The 14,500-nt window shown below is 38.8% G+C and overlaps 1 pseudogene; it reads left to right on the top strand.

Annotated features, from left to right (window-relative positions):
- Window positions 1-14,500, top strand: part of LOC101995102 — a 42,965-nt pseudogene that overhangs the window by 27,112 nt on the left and 1,353 nt on the right.

The raw sequence follows: 14,500 nt of genomic DNA, 5'->3' as shown, positions 1-14,500 counted from the left end.
CCCTGAACTCCCCATCAGAATAAGCATCCCTGAACACGCCATCAGGATGAACATCCCTGAACATGAACACGCCATCAGGATGAGCATCCCTGAACACGCCATCAAGATGAGCAGCAGGAACAGGGAGATTCGCTATTTTTTTTTTTTTTTTGCTGGACAAGCAAACTGTTTACTCTAAATAGAGCAAGACCTACCTGAGCGGATAAGTGGTTTAGCAAGACACCCAGTCCAGACCTCTAGCTCCTAGAGCAATTATTCTGAAACCTGGGTTTTGGATTCTGCTTTGTGTCACATGTAGCAGAGTTCTGAGCCTATAATTTTAAACACTTTCTTGCTTATGTTTGGCTCTGAGGAATTTTTCTAGACTTATGATTGAGCTTTGAGATGATTTTAAAAGCTTGTGTATTATAATTTTTTTGTGTATTATAATTTATTCAACATCTGCATGCTTTATGCCAGCCAAGAAGATTTGGCACTTTTATATATTAATTTTCAGTGCTAATTGTTACAAATATTTTTCTCAATTGGTCAACTGTCTTTTTGGCAAGAAAATAAATGACACTAACTAAAATAATATATTGGTTAGTACACACACACACACACACACACACACACACTTCTGTTCATAGCTGTAGGAGTTGTAGTCAATTTTAGGACTCCTTTATATTGTTAACTGTGGGTAACAAAACCTAGGAGTTTTGTCCCATATAAAAGGTGTAGCATTTACATACAACCTATGAGATAATCCTCTCAGACATTTGAACTCATATCTGGGTCACTTATCATATTAAAATAAAAGTACAAATTATGTGAATAGGCATTGTGTTATATGGCTTAGAGGATAAAAACAAGAAAAAAATCTACATGTGTTCAGTATGGACAGAATTTCATTATTCTAAGTTTTTAATCTGTGTTTGGTTGAATTAATGGGCAGAGAATCCATAGGTATAGAGGGCTCATTATGTGCATGTACGTGTGTGCACATGTGTATGTGTGGTGTGCATGTGTATAAGCCTGTGCATGTGTGTATGTGTGTGCATGGGTGTGGTTGTGTGTGTGCGTATACATGTATGTACCTGTTTATTTGGGGTGGGTAATATGGTTTCTGATATTACATGTTAAATCTTGTGGTAAGTTCACAAATGATCAAAAAGAATGTGATGTTGATAGATAGTTGAACATAGTAGGAAAATTCAGAAATAACCATGCAGTTGTCTTGTGGAATAGGTAGCCATGTAGAAAAAAGACAACAAATTGTCTTTTCCTCATTCACAGACATGTTATCAAACAGCAAGGTTATTTTAAAGCCATAAAAAATATTAAATGAAAATAAGGAAATACTTTGTCTAAAAATGAGATAGCTATTTTTATATATGTCACATATCTGTGTTAAGCAAGTGCATAAGAGCAACCTTGTGACCTTGGAAGGGAAGGTTATGTTCTAAAAAGGGTAGACCCTAACCGACACTCAGGTTGTGGCATTGTGAAACTCTGAGTGCGGGACTGAGCTAAGCTGTCTCTGAGTTCTATGTCACAGAAGCTGTAAAGTAATAACTTTGCAGTTGTGGAAGTTTATTATAGACTAATATAAAACAAACATATGTTTCATTAATTACTTTTCTCATTGCCATGATAAAATGCCTTAAGGTTAAACTTGAACGGTTTATTTTATTTTTTAATTGTGAGTATTGTGTGGATATGTACGTGGAAGTTCTGGTGCCTGTGAAAGTTAGAGGCTTTAAAGCCCCCTGCAGCTGCAGTTCTGGGTGGGTGTGAGACACTGAATGTGGATGATGGGACTCAGACATGGGTCCTCTGGAAGAGCTGCATGCATTCTTAGCCACTGAACCGTGTCCCCAGTCCCTGAGATAATGCAGTCTGCCATGGTGTTCTGATTAGTTTTCTGTCAACTTGAAACAAGCTGGAGTGGTCTAGGAAGAAGGACCTCAGTTGACAAAATGACTCCATCAGTTTGAAAGCAGGCTAGTCTGTTGGGCGCATTTTCTTGGTTTATGATTGATGTAGAAGGGTGCAGTTTACTGTTGCTGGGACCAATCCTGATCAAATAGTCCTGAATTGTATACAAAAGCAGACACATTATGATTCTCAATTTTGTGTTTTTATGGGATTTCTGTGTGTGTGAACATATATGTCTCTGTGTCTATATGTGTGTCTTGTGCTTTTTCTTTGGATTTTCTTCTGCTTGTTGTTTTTATCCCATTCTGTTGGTTTGGCTTACGTTATCTTATCTTTTATTATTGTTTTTTAGCTCCCTCTTTGTTTTTAATGGGAGGGGGAATGAAAGGGTGTAGATTTAGGAGGGAGGTGAGGTAGGTAGACTTTGGGAGGAATTGGGGGAGGGAAACTATAATCAGAATATATTGTATGAAAAATCTATTCCTCCCAAAATTATTATTTTTTTCCACACCAACAGCAAAACAAACTGAGACAACCATGAGAAATAAGCAAGAAAAAAGTGTTTCTTCATGCCTCTGCTTTAGTTTTTGCTTCTAGCTTTTTACCTTGACTTTCCCCAGGCATGGAGTATGATCTGAAAGTTGTAAGATAAAACAAACCCTTTCCTCCCCAAGTTGCTTTTAATCATGACCTTTTATCATAGCAAAAAAAAAAAAAATTAACTAAGACGCATGGTAAGAAGGTAGGACAGAAGATGGACTGTTGGGATAATCACTTTGTACACTGTGTAAAGATGTGCTTGGGTCCTTCCTCACTTCCTTAAGATGCCTTCTGATTGGTTTACTAAAGAGCTGAATGGAGAATGCTAGGCAGGGGAGGGGAGGTGGGACTTCTATGCAGAGATAAGAGCTCTACAAAAAATCAAAAGTCTGCCATGGACTAGACATGGAGGAAGTCAGACATAGAGTACTGAGGAGAAGTAATGAACCATGTGGCAACACATAAATTAGTATAAACGGGTTAATCTAAGGAACATGCCTAGAACTGAGGCTATGCCCACAAGCCCTGCTCCTGTGCAATTGCTAAAGATATTGGTACAACTAAGACTACGGGGGCATTTGAACTTGGACTAAATACATTTGCATTATGATATGACCAAGAATCTATGCAGAATATTATTATACAGATATGAATTTCACCCCAAAGGCTTAGTACTTGTGCATGCTGTCTCTTGCTGGTTGCATTCTTTGGAGAAGTACTAGAGTCCTCTGTATGTAGGTCTGGCTTGCAAAGTTGGTATGGTAGGGGCATAGGAGCAGGGCTTGTGGGTATAGCCTCAGTTCCAGGAATGTCCCTTTACTTCCTGGCTGCTGACACAGACAACAAACAGTCTCATATCACCACACCAGGCACAGAGCCCATATAGTCGGACTTTCTTTGGACTGCCAGCTCCAAATAATGACAAAGAGACTTTTTATTGATCATGAAAGCTTGACCTTTGCTTAGGCTTACTCCCAACTAGCTCTTAAAACTAGATTAACCCGTTTATATTAATATTTGGCCAGTCTTGAGCAGATACCATTGCAGTCAACACATCATTGCTGTGTGCTTATCAGTGTCTATTTAAATCAGCAAAGCTGATATATTCTGGTTAAGTTCTCCTTTCTTACACAACTGAATACATGATACTAACGACATGCATGGTAATTCTCAGGCTCCCTTCTCTAACTCTTGCAGGACCTGCACTCCTCCACCCTGTATTGTTCAACTCTGTTTCCTGGGTGATGAAATAGTAATTACCTTCTTAATATATAATGGCCCTGAGCATACAGAGAATTTGCTGCTAGTCATTTCATTGTGACTGAGTACAGAAATAAAAATTAATTTAAATGTTTATATTATTTCTGTCTTAATTATGAAAATCCGTGGGTGTCTCTGTAGAGGCATGTGCACATGAGTGCAGTTGCCCACAGAGACCAGAAGCAGGTATTAGATGTTTTGGAGTTGGAATTATGGGCAGTTGTGAGTCATCTTACATGGGTGTTGGGAAATGAACTCCATCTTCTGCAGGAGCAGAATGCACTCTTAACCGCTGAGCCCTCTCTCCTGTGCCTAAAATTTTATTGCCTAAGAACATGTTTCCTTATTCTAATGTATACATGTTACAGATGAAAAGGGGAAAATGTAAATTAGATGTCTTCTTAATTATGAATTCCAAAATTTATTATTGTAATATGTGCTGTAAGCTACCAATTATGCAGAAAAACCACTTGGTAATTTCACTGGAAATTATGTGGATTTTATTCAAGTTTTTAACTGTTTTTTAAAAAGTCCTTAAAGGTGAGTGACAAACCTGGGTCGACAACATAAGATTTCAAGCATTTTGGCATAAGAATTGGGTCATTTTTTTGTGGGCATAGTTCATTAAATTAACTGAACTATTCTGCAGAAGGCTTAATATTCCTCTACCTAAGTTCTGGCCTGTCAGGCCAAGTAGCTTCTTTTTTGATTAACCAAGGAAAGCAAACAGAAGGACCTCTTACACCGGGTGTGGGTTATTTTCAAAATAAACAAGGCCTTATTAGCTAAATCCTTTAATAATATTGTACCAGATCTAATTAAAAATTCTATTGGGGGCTGTGCTAAACTTATCTTTACATGAAGTTGGCACCAGGAAACAGTGTCCAAAGTAAGATGTAATGCAGACCAAAAAAGGCTTAATTTTCTAATATAAATTATTTGAAAGGTATAAGCCCACACATTCCCAATGAACTCAAATCATATTTGTGTAGGCACATACATGGAGCCAAGGCATTTGTCGGGCACAGCATCCTTGAAGTAGAATGAAGCAGTCGCAAAAGAAGTGCCTGTCTGTGCTAAGAAAAGAATGTAGCTGATGGGTGTCTGGACATGTGGTTCTCTGAAGGAGGGGAAAGCTCTCACAGCAGAAGTTCTGTGGATCCCAGGGCCAGCTGCTGCACTGTCTTACTCCACTAAAGAAGGCCTGATGTCTTCCCCATCTTCTTTAAACGGTGTCTTTCAGACATGTTCTTATCGTAGGATGCATCTGCCTCTCTCATCATTGCAAATCTCTTGGGTATGAGCCAAAGAATGGGCTAATTCTGAACTCACTGAAACTATTAAACCAATCGATAATGAGATTTTTTACATTTGCATATATTCCTTTCTAGAGCACATTTTAAAAATAATTTAGTGCAAGTAGCAAGTCAGCATTTACATGGAAACTATTCTGTATTTATCTAGATTAGTGCAGTCTATTATGAGACAAGTGTTATTTATGAACTATGCTTAATTTCCATGCAGTGGCTGAGGCTTTTGTTTCCAGACTCACTGTAAGGACACATGACAACAGTGTTGTTTGCCATAAAGCATGCTCCTGTTTTAATGCTGCTGTCCCACATCCAGCTTCCTTATGTTAATCATGCTGAAGTGTTTCTTAGAGCTATTTAAGACTTTCAAGATCTATGTGGCAATCCCTTTTTCTTCAGATTTGGTCTCTAAGTTAAGTTTCTAATGATTTTGGTCCTTGTGATTTGTAGAATCATTAGTTTTAAAGTGGCTAAATACAAAGGTTTTATATGATTAACACTTCTTAAAATAGACATTATTTAGGCAATTTTCACATTTTCCAATCATAATCTTGCTTGACAATGACACTAAGTTTTTGCCGCACCTAGCAGTTGTAAATTGTCTTTAGTATGTATTAGTTAAAGTGAACAGGAGCTAAGGATAGCTGCCATACTGAAATGCAATGTCTGATATCTCCCCTTAACCTTTCCCTGTTCAGGGAAGTGATTATTCATGTAAAAGACTGTTTTCACTTACAGATGCTACAGCAATTACTCAAGCTAATGACAGTGGAGCCTAGGGACTTAGAGCTGAATAAACCTGATAAATCCACTGACTTTTCTGAATGGACACTCTCATCGCTCTAATCAGCAAAAAAGTCACATCCCCGGGACCACTGAAGCCACTCTTCCTGCAAGGATGCTGCAAATTGACGGTGTGGAGTCATTTTGGAGGGCATTTCCTGGAACAGAATCTCACACTCCCATCATTACTATGGCTGATCACTGTAAATACATAAAGTTCAGCCGATTTTACCTGGAACACTAACAGGATGTCCCTGCTGAATGCCACTATTTTGACTACATAAATGTGTAAAGATTCTTATCCATGAGTGTTAAAGGACCAGAGGTTTCAGTTTCAAAGGAAGGTCCCCCACGACGGTATAAGTGAGCCTATCAAAGCTCCCCCTCACAATTATGCCTGGACGATTCCCTCTGGGAAATACAGCGCTTTGCAAAGTCCCCGGATCTGCCTGTTTCTATTGTGGTACTATGATCCTCTATGTTTTAAACTTAAGATGAAGTGAACCTTCATCTTCTATTGAAAACCCAGACCTTCAGCTTCCTGTGATCCTGTGGCTAAAAAGATAAAAGGACCTTTCCAATAAGATTGTCTAACAGGCACTGGCAACCTTTTCAATTCTCCCGTCAAATGAGGCGGGGCATGCTGGAGTAAGATATGTCCCCGCTGAGTAACCTTTACATGGGACCTGACATTTTCAGTGTCTCTTGTTCGACTCATGGGGTCTGTGCCTATTTTCAGAGTGGTGATGAAATTAGTCTGAAGAAAATGTACCTTAGACCTGGACGGGAAGATATATTGAGAGTGGTGGACCAAGGGGCAGGGAGTGCACACCGGGGAGTCTTACTTCTTACATGCTTTCCTAACTTCCGTGGAAGTGATAAACCCGAGACAAAGCTGGCTTTGGCAATCTCATTTCTAAAAGGTGCGATGCTCTACCATCTACTTTGTTTCTAAAACACAAAGATGTTTCTTGTAACTTCATGGGTTTCAAATACTTAATACTTCTGTTATCCATGTTAAAGAATAAATCTAGGCTGTCAAACTTCTAACGGGGGTTCTTTAATGGGCAAACCTTGATTGATTTTCATAACTTCTGCTGTTTCACCTAACATACTCAATGGTGCAGTCACAATGTGCCGTACATATACAGAGTTTCCAGTTAACTTTGTGGCGTGTGAATTAGAGGTGAAGTCACTGGAATCTTCCCCTCAGTCCTACACTTTCTTTCGGATTCCTTTACCTCGAGACCTTGGCTTTGTTTTAGTTTAGTCCACTTAATTGTTTATCTCTGTCCCTTTGGTCAGCTAAGTGCTTCCAATGATCAAGTGGTTTTATATTTTTTTCCTTTACCATTTTCTCTAGGGTAAATGGCTACAACCTCTGGTGTTTTTAAACCTGTACCAGTTTCTTCCTCCAAAACATATATTATATAAAGCACTATAATTTCAGATACTGAAATTCCAGAGGCTACAACCTGAGACCTTATTGAATCTTCTTAGTTGTAAGTCCAGTGATATTATTTCTTAACTTCCATAATGGGTGCTAACTGTCAACATACAGGACTCACTAAAGGAAGGGAGGCCATGACAATATAATATTTATTTTGTAAAATGTACTTAGCTTAAAGAATATTCAGCAAAAGATCAGTGACTGAGAACTATGACAAAATGGTATGGTAAAGGCCGTTGTCAGCCAATGGGGCCTTTACCATATATGTTTATGTGTGTATGCACGTATGTATGTATGTATGTTTATTTCGTGTACATGAGGACATGTGTGGAGGTCAGAGAGCAGCTTGTGGGTTTGGGTTCTCTTCTTTCTTCATGTGGACCTGAGGACTGAATTCAGGATGTCAGTCTTGGCAGAATTACATTTACCTCCTGGCCCCACAGAGGAATATTTGTAAGAGTAGAAAAAAGGCAGAAAAAATATTTTATGAATCAGGCATTCTTCCAATTGCCTTCCAAATTATATTCCATGTAATTTTGGTCTTGTTATACTGTGAAAGGTGAGGGAAAAAAAGCTCACAGACATTGAGTAATTTGTTTAGTCACACAGCTAATAAGGGCTATTGGGCTCTAAAGTTTGTAATCATAATATTTTTTCAATAAAAAATAACAAAAGGAGGTGCTGTGATATACTCAATTTATGGAATTAATGCCTAGGTTGCACAAAGTCTTGGTTTCCAGGTACAGCACCATATAACCCAGCTACACACTTGGGAAGTCCATGTGGTTGGATCAGAAATTCAAAGCCACTCTTGTTTACATAGGCAACATAGTAAGTTTTTTTTTTTAAATTTATTTATTTATTGAGGATTTCTTCCTCCTCCCCGCCACCGCCTCCCATTTCCCTCCCCTCCCCCGATTAAGTCCCTCTCCCTCATCAGCTTGAAGAACCATCAGGGTTCCCTGACCTGTGGGAAGTCCAAGGACCGCCCACCTCCATACAGGTTTAGTAAGTTGAGCATCCAAACCGCCCAGGCCCCCGCAAAGCCAGCACGTGCAGTAGGATCAAAAACCCATTGCCCTTGTTCTTGAGTTCTCTGCAGTCCTCATTGTCCGCTATGTTCAGCAAGTCCGGTTTTATCCCATGCTTTTCCAGACTCAGGCCAGCTGGCCTTGGTGAATTCCCGAAAGAACATCCCCATTGTCTCAGAATGTGGGTGTACCCCTCGCGGTCCTGAGTTCCTTGCTCGTGCTCCCCCTCCTTCCTGGACCCAGCAATACCACTCTTGGGAATATACCCAAGAGAGGCCCTATCATACAACAAAAGTATATGCTCAACTATGTTCATAGCAGCATTGTTTGTAATAGCCAGAACCTGGAAACAACCTAGATGCCCTTCAATAGAAGAATGGATGAAGAAAGTATGGAATATATACATATTAGAGTACTACTCAGCAGTAAAAAACAAGAACTTCTTGAAGTTTGCGTACAAATGGATGGAAATAGAAAACACTATCCTGAGTGAGGTAAGCCAGACCCAAAAAGAGGAACATGGGATGTACTCACTCATATTTGGTTTCTAGCCATAATTAAAGGACAGTGAGCTTATAATTTGCAATCCTAGAGAAGCTAAATAAGAAGGTGAATCCAAAGACAAACATATAGGCATCCCCCTGAATATTAACCTTCATCAGGTGATGAAAGGAGACAGAGACAGAGACCCAAATTGGAGCACCGGACAGAAATCTCAAGGTCCAAATCAGGAGCAACATAGTAAGTTTAAGGCAAGCCTAAAGCAAAATGAGGCCCCAATAAAAAAAAGTAAATAGGTTTTTTGATGCTTTATTTTTTATAGTGAAGTTCTCTCTGGTCATCTTGAAGCCACAGCCTGAGTCTATTAATGATCATTATGAAGAATAAATATATACCCGAGTGGTTACAGCAGAGAAATATCAACAAAAATATTTTAAAATAATTTGTAGGCTTTATAAAGCCCCCACAGAGAATGCCTGTGCTCCGGCTCACCTTTTTAATGCAAGATACATTGACAGCTTCCAAAATGGCTAAGCCGTTGATGTGTGTCTCCGGGGAACTCCGGAAGCTTCTGAGTGAGACTTCTCTCGTGCATGAAGATGCCGCATGAGGATACGTTTCATCGGGTCCTAAGTGCTTAAGTGCTGTCATTCATCAGCAAAATATGTTCTGGGAAGATTACAGCTCTGAATGTTGTGTTTCAAAAAAGAAATTTGATAGTTTAGGGAATTAGTAGACTTGGTTTTGAACATTCAAGTTTACCAGCTTGTGATGACAACTTTTTTTTTAAAAGTATTTGGTGAAACCTAACTTTTAAAAGATTGATGTAGCAACTTTAAATTATCTAAATTTTCTGAAACAGACTTACGCTAAAATACCAATTTTCATCTTAATCTTTAAAAAGGTTATTGAAGTAGATTAAACAGTGCTTCAGGAAGCAAGCATATTTGACATCATCCATTTTTCCTTATAATAACATAATTGCTATGGAGTTTTGACATTTAACAAGGGGTCTGCAGATACAGCTGCCTCAAGGACAATTTTCCTTCCAAAGAAAACTGATAACATAAAAGATTTTTAACTTGTCTGAATGTGGCTTACATACTTAAATGCAAAACCATTTTCATGGTCTCCTTCACACTCCGGAAGCATATGTTGCTTTTCAAATCCTATTATATTATGCATTTATATAAAATACATAGTTCTTCTTTGTTATTCTGTATAAAGTAATTAAAAGTGAAAGTAGGTTTTTAATTTTGTTTTTGTATTAGGGTTTTCTAGTTTGTCAGGAAATCCTATGTTTTTCAGAAGAGTGTGTGCGTGTATGTGTGTGGGAGCATTTCCTAGAATATATCTCTGCTGAGCCCTTTGTATAGGGCCAAGTGCTTTTTTTTAAATAAATAATTTGTAGAAATAAATTCATTTGACTCCTCTTTCAGTTTTAGGAGATAAATACTAGTTTCTTGATTTTACAAGTGGAGGAACAGAGGTCCAGGGGCAGAATGACATGCTCTGTCAGGCAGCTGGTTTGTGAGGAACTGGGTTCTGAGCCCCTGTGCTTTCCCTGAGTAGGTCATTTTGTATGGAGAGTTCAAGCTCCTCCTTTCCTACCTCTACTATGAGATGATGAGCACATGCAGTGGCAGGGTTCTCCAGTAGCCATCCCTTGTCTAGCCAAGTGCTTGGCACACTCATGTGCAATTGTTTGGAACTGTGTAGGAGGAAAAGGAGAGGCACAAGGAAAGGATGGTCAGTCCATATAGTACCAGGTCACAGTAAAAAGCTCTAAGCCTGTCTTAGTTAAGAAAGCAAGCTTCTGGTACAGGTACGGCACAAAGAATAGAAAGGAGAACATTTCTTCTTTAAGGAAACAGAAGAGACAAAGGAATTTCTTTAATGTTTGATATTATTCTGTCCATCAAATGGAACTAAAACAGATCCCATGATTTACATCTGAGTGGCTTGAAGTCATATTCCCTCTGTGTTATTTTTACTGTTTGACTGGTGGCTCGTGTATTGGACAAAGAAAAGAGGACTAATCCTTAGATGTGCTGAGCTAGGGTGTCTCTGCACTTGATTAGGTGGTGAAAATGCAGTTATGCATTGTTTGCATCATGCGGTTAGTTAACTTTCATGCCAGTATATAAAGGTTGATAAGTACAATGACATTACAAAATCCCTGGCAGTCAGTAGTAAAGTTTGTTAAACTGGAGGAGATTGCCTTTTTCAGTTCGAATTGACTTGGGGAAGCAGAAACTATCCTAGAAACTTCAGGCAAGCTGCTAATCCTGGAGGATTAAAAGGACAGTAGGCTATCTAGAGAACTAAAGTTAAGGCAGGAAATGCTAAGGCAGAGCAGTTTCTGTAGAAGGTTGAATTACTTCATGTTGGGCACCATTTGTTTGGCTGACTGCCCCACATTGGGTGCCATTTGTCAGGGACATGCCCTGACAAAAATACCTCCCACCAGGGTAAAAGCATGGGGATTTAGAAATATAGTAAAGAATATGAAGATGTGAATGAAAATAATAAAACAGAGAAACATATAGGATAGCATCAGGAGGGAATTCCAGTTAGTACTGAAAATTTGCCTGCATTTAATTTCCAACTGCTTAGAATACCCCTGACCCCAAAAAGTAGGAGTAAGACAAAAAACTGCATTAACATAATACAAAGAAATGAACATACCAATTGAAGTCTCAGGCTACACTTATAGTTAAACATTCTCTCACTAGAACAAAACAAGTAATGCTTACACCCTAGACCAAAACATTCTGTAGGCAAATCACTCCCTGGAAGCAATCCCAAGTAATCTCTATAAAGGGAACTGGAACTTAGTTGGATCCTTAGACTCTTGTTTGAGATAGGAACAATCTACTTCTCTATTCCTGGGACACAAGGTCTGGCCAATAGTCACGTCTGTTGACAACAGCCTTGAGAGAGCAGAACTCTCTGATCAACACCTAGGTGGAGACTTTGTTGAAGTAGAAGCACAATAACCTTGAAGGAACTAGAGGAAAGTTCCAACTCTCTGACTTTTGGTCAACATGGAAACAGACTCACATTTTTGGGCCTCCACAGTGGTCATTCCAAATGATGCTTTCATGACAGAGCGGCAGGGGTAGGGGATGAAAGGGTAGGGGGCTTGCCTTTTCCTTTCCTATCACTTTCCATGACAGCTCAAATCTAGTGACAAGAGAGCTTTACAATGTGTTTATAAGAAGGATTGGGAAATGATTTGAGAGAAACAAAATTTTATGTTTATTGACTATGTGCACAGAGACTAAGAATATCTATGATGCTGGAAATCAAAAATGCTTGCTTACTCATTTACATGTTCATTATACTATATTATTAGTTATTATTTTAGATTGTATTCCTACTTATAAAACAGTGAACTGCATCACACAAGCAGTAAATATTTCTAGTTGCCATACCCCTTGACTGCGTCAAGAATCTGTGTCAAGTGATTGACCCAGAATGCCTAGGTGGGTTTAAGCACATACCATAATATTTACATATGGCAAGAAACTCAGTGACACTTTTTTAGAAAAGATCTTTGCCATTGAGCAATGACTATCTTAATGTAGTGTGTCAATAGATATGTATGATGTCTATGCATATTTTTATAGCACCCTAATATTTTAACCCTTTATTTTGATAATTACTTTCCCAGTTGTTATATAGATGAATTTTTTACAATTCTCTATAAATAGTTATTATAACTTAGACGATGATTATCTAGAAAAAATCTGTCATGTTGTTCTGTAAGTAAAGGTACAAACAAAGGATAGTCTGCTGGAATTAATCAAAATAAACAAGGATGCAGGTAAAAACTAAATATCATTTAAGTGGTAATATATCTAGTAAATCATCTACTCTAACAAGGTCTCCTTAGCAGAACTATATAATGTCTTTTCCCAAAAAGTTGGCTTCAACAAGGTTATTGTTAGTCTAGGTTCACTGGCAAATAAACACCAACCCTAGGTTAAATATGTAGTAAATTTGTCAGAGAAGACATCTATAAGAGAAAGTAGGGTGGAAGCTGGCTCTAGACATCAATCCAGGTCAAATCTCAAATAGAAGAAATGGGAGGCAGGAGAAGGAATTGGGTAGAAGCATGTTAGACTTGAAAACAGTCTTAAGAGATTGTGTTAAGAATACCAGGTAGTCATATCAAGATTGTCCCTTGGAGAGATTCAACTCTCCTGGGAGTGCTCCTCCTGCCTAGGAGCATGGTCTTAGTGCAAACATGGCAGTGGGTTGTAGAACAATACTTCTGCTGCCTTGTTCAAAGTTCAGTTACTCTCCCTGTTTCCAGAACTTGAGAAGCTCATGCTCATCAATGCCACTCTCCCCACAAGGCTATATGCTTTCACTCCAAGAGCCTCCAAGCCATTTCTATGACCATTGTAGCCCACACATCCATGCCATATCATACTTCTATCTGACTGGGTCTATGTCTGGGCAGTATTCATCACACATAACATAACATCAATACAACATAACTGGGAATTCACGAAACTATATTCTCCTTTGTACTATAGATCAGCAAGGGAAATATTAAAATCCTTGATGCAAAGAAACAAAATGATATTAAATTTTATTCTTTTGAGCAGCTAAATTTTGTGTTGTATTTTATACAGTAGTAGATAATATAAGGGAAGGACAGTTTTAATCTATCAATCTAGTACTAAGCATATAGATTTTTTTGGTAAAGAAACTAATGAATTAGTTCCATGTGCCTCTGCCCCATGTGTGTGAGTTGCTATGATAAAAGTCAAAGGGAAAAAAAATCATAGGAACAAGACCAGACACATCACAAGAAGAGAATAGATTGCATAAATCATTTATTCTAATTCTTCAAAGACATCCCAAGGAAAGTTGTTACAGAAGGTGAACCTAAAATTAAACATAACTTTGAGAAAGGTGCCACAAACTGGTCCACACAAGGGTGGAGTAGTTCAAGAACAAACCACAAGAGGGCAGAAGGATGAATTACAGGGCACAAATAAATTCAAAGAGAAAATTCCAGCCAGACAGTAAACAAATCAGATGAAACAGCAGCCAAAAACCATAAATGGAATGACTTCAAACTGAGGAGGAAAGAGCCAAAGCAGCGCAGGAGCTCAGTGATAAAACGAGCTACAGCATCATGGACCGAGCCAACAGATTGGGAGGAAAGATTGTGGCAGAGGGAAAAAAAAAAGAGTGAGGTTGATGAGTGACTTGCAGAAGCCGATTCAAAGGGAAATGAAAACGAAGCCTTTGCACAGATTCAACACGTGTTACCCAGGATGGTAACAGAGGGCAGAAGCTGAAGGCTTTTGAGGAATTGTGAGGAGATTTGGCTGAATTAAGTAAAAACAAATATTCCAGTAGTGTAGGAGGTCCTTCAGTATTTGTGTTGCTTTCCTTGGTTATTAAAGAAACTGCCTTGGCCTAGTTGATAGGGCAGATCTCAGGTAGGTGGGGAAGACAGAACAGAATTCTGGGAAGAAGGGCAGAGTGGCAGATGCCATGAGTCTTCGGCCTGAGATGGACATAGGTTAGAATCTTGCCGGTAAGCCACAGTCATGTGGTGATACACAGATTTAATAAAAATGGGTTAATCAAGCCAGGCGGTGGTGGCACACGCCTTTAATCCCAGCACTCAGGAGGCAGAGGCAGGCAGATCTCTGTGAGTTCGAGGCCAGCCTGGTCTATAA

This window comes from Microtus ochrogaster, chromosome 1 (genome assembly GCF_000317375.1).
Source record: "Microtus ochrogaster isolate Prairie Vole_2 chromosome 1, MicOch1.0, whole genome shotgun sequence".
Lineage (NCBI taxonomy): Eukaryota > Metazoa > Chordata > Mammalia > Rodentia > Cricetidae > Microtus > Microtus ochrogaster.
Note: the sequence above shows the minus strand (reverse complement) of the source record. Positions and strands in the feature narration are given on the sequence as shown.